Below are 3,353 nucleotides of genomic sequence, written 5' to 3'. Positions count from 1 at the left end.
GGCGCTCCCGGCCCCCCACACGCAGCGGGGAGCGCCTCCCAATGCCCGCTCCCGCTCCCAAGGCTTGGTCTGCAGATCCTCACGCAGATCCAGTTCATAAAACATTTGTTGTGACCAAGCGCGACCACGTGCGTATAAAACCTTTGCATCTCCGACAGAGAAGTACCACATTATATGCATATAAAACACGCACTTTAAACGCTGCTTGTTTCCCCACGCTACTGCGGCGTCCCCGGGACGGGGGCAGAGCCCGGGGGAAGCTGGAGCGGCCCTTTGTGCCCCCTCCGGTCCCTGGCTCGGCGGTCTGTGCTCTGCGGTCCCTGAGTGACCTACTTGTGCCCGGGCCCCGCTGAGGGACAGCAGCTGCGAGCTGGCGGGAGGCGGGCGGGAAGCGCCGCTCCTCGCCCTTAGAAATTCCCGCTTACTGCACATGGAGGGTTATCTGTCCTGAAAACAAAGGCAGAGATTTTTCCTGCCCGCAGGAAAAGAGGCTCCGAGCAACGCCGGGGCTTGATTTATATCAGACATTCATTGCTGGATTTTATGCAACTATCCGTATGAGTCAGCACGCCTTTGTTTCCTCCGTGTGTAAGGAGTGTGCTGAAAAGCCAATAGTCAGAAATCTGGGGACTCGCATAATTCTGAAGATTATTTTATTTTTTAAGGGAAAAACTTCGGTGCTTTACATAATGTAATCAATTCTTTAAAAATCCCCAAACCAGTAATAGTGACAAAGAAATTAGGTTCAACTAGACAGAGAATTTCCAGGTTCCACTGAGTTTTAAAGTACTGTTTCTGGTGCTGCTGGCTCAGGGCAATACTACTATTATGTAAGAGTAAATGTTATGTAGCTGTCTGCCTTAGAACACTGCATTGATCCTGTTTGCTAGCACAGGCAAACAAGTTGGCTTTATGAGATTGGAGATCATTCTCAGGTTAAAGTCTGATTTTATAAGAATCTGGTTTTGATGGACTGAAGAAGCTTTGCACAGACCATATGAGTGGGCCAATAGTTTTTAGAAAACCACTAATAGCTCCTGGCCCCTAAACTATATACACAGCTTTGGAGAAATTAGCAGCAATTTGAAGGAACAGAGGTGAACTTCATTGACTTCAGGTGACTGACATTATGTGCACATGGTGAAATAAGAGACAAAATAAAACACCTGAGAATGGAGTGAGGTTATTAGGGCAAGTGGCCCTGCTGGTTCATGCAAACGCGAGGCTGACTCGGGGGGTTTGTGGAGAGAAGCTTGTGTGAGCATATTTTATGTTTTTAAAACAACAATTTTTTGGTTGTGTTTTCAGTTTAAGTATGTTCTGTGGTGAGTTTGGGCTGTTGAAGAAAAGTGTGAGTTTTGCTGATGTACATCCATAGTCCTTATGGGCTGAACAGAGACTAAATTTGCAGATCCTGTACAGACCTACGTTGTAGCCTGAAGATGTAATGCATCCCCAACTGAGTAAAAGGGAGTCAAGAGAGATGGTGTTAGTCAGTGTGTGTGCAGATAAGCATATTTTAAGATTATGCTTTTATGGCTGTCTATAGGGATAGATAACTGCACTCTGACTTATGTCAGTGTTAGCTTTTATTGTGGGATTACATGGAAAAATTGGGTTTGTGCCAGTGTCTGAGACTTTGGCCTTATCACTGTAAGGCTATTCTCCCTGTTTAAAGCTGCTATAATTTATGAAAAGTAGTGATGTTCAGGACAGAGTAAGTATTTGCTACTTTCTATTCTGTTAGTATCGTGTGTTCCTGTGAAGCCTTTGAATGGCTTATTTTGGTGCTTTGTTTAGAGTTATCAAGCTCATAATGAGCTCTTACTGTGAGCTTGGCACAGTGTGAACATATTTGGATTCTCTGCCTGCTAGGTCTTGCCTAAGAAAGATCATCTTCATTCTGTAGCTCTGTGTAGCATGTGTTTTGGTTCTCTTTATTTATTTTTTTGCCTCCCCTGTTAATTCTGAATTGTTTTAACAGTTGTGATTAAAACTAACGTCCATGAGTCTAGATACTGAGTGTTTCACTGGTGAGTAAAAGTGCATCCCTTGGTGTAGCTGTGTTTGGAACTCTGCATTCAGTTAGTGAAATGCAGCAATGCAGGCACAGAGTACAGCTGCTTTGGTGTTTGGTGTTTTTACAAAAGAACATGGCACACAGAGCATTGAAATGCTTGTGTTGATGAATGTGCTCTGCCCAGAGCATTTTCTTACTCTTTCCCAAAGGTAGCTGGTAAAGTTAAAATCCCATTTAGTAGCATCGCGATAAGAATCTCCTGTTTCAGTGGAGCTAACTTCTCTTGATCCATTTATTTTAGATTCACGTTATTTTCACAGTTCTCACATGTGGCTTTTTTTCTAGCTGGCCATTAGATCTAAGCATGTGCCTGTTCCAGCAGCAATGCCATGAAGGAGTTGCATTAGTTGTTGTGAAGGGGACATTACTACTGCATGCTATAGTCCAAGCAGCTTGCAGTCTACATGTAATCTGTTTAGGTGCAGTTGTTGCTTCTTGTGCAGACCTCTAAACAGCTGTGCTGTGCTCATGTAAAGCAGGACACCTGTTCTGTGCCAGTGGGGTTTATCACTGTAAGTTTGTACAAATGCAAATTCCTGGGTGCAGATTTGCTTAATATGTGCAGATCCTATTGCTTGCATGGTTGTGATGATTAAAAAAAAAGCAACCTGTGCCTAAATAGATAAATGAGTTTTGCTGTGAAATATTCTCTCTTGGTAAAAGCCTTAGCAAGGTATTAGAGGTAGGTGTAACGACAGGGACTTTTTCTCCAAGATCTGCTGTTATGGGAAGGGTTATGTGACTTCACAGAATCACAGCATCACAAACTGTTAGGGTTCGAAGGGACCTTTGGAGATTTAGTCCAATCCCCATGCCAAGGCAGCGTCACCTGGAGCAGCTGGCACAAGAATGCATCCACATGTGTTTGGAACATCTCTGGAGAGGAAGAGTCCACAACCTCTATAGGCAGCCTGTTCCAGTTCTCTGCCACCCTCAGTACAAAGAAGTTCTTCCTCATGTTGAGGCAAAACTTCTTGTGTGTTAGTTTATGTCCATTGCTCCTTGACTTGTCACTGGGCACCATCCTCTTGGCACTCGCCTTTGAAGTATTTATATTATGAATATAAATATATTAATGAATCCCCTCTCCGTCTTCTTCAGACTAAAGAGGTCCAGTTCCTGCATTCTCCCCTCGTAAGAGAGATGCTCCAGACCCCTCATCATCTTTGCGGCCTGCTCTGGCTCTGGCCCAGCAGCCCCAACCGCCAGGCTGCCCCGGCGCGCGGCCTTTGGAACAACGGCGGCTCCTTCTCTCTGCGGGTCCCTTGGGAGA

The sequence above is a fragment of the Manacus vitellinus genome, unplaced genomic scaffold (assembly GCF_001715985.3).
Source record: "Manacus vitellinus isolate BGI_N305 unplaced genomic scaffold, ASM171598v3 scaffold_20_pilon, whole genome shotgun sequence".
In the NCBI taxonomy this organism is placed as follows: Eukaryota; Metazoa; Chordata; class Aves; order Passeriformes; family Pipridae; genus Manacus; species Manacus vitellinus.
The sequence above is the reverse complement of the archived record's forward strand: the minus strand, read 5'-3'. Positions refer to the sequence as shown.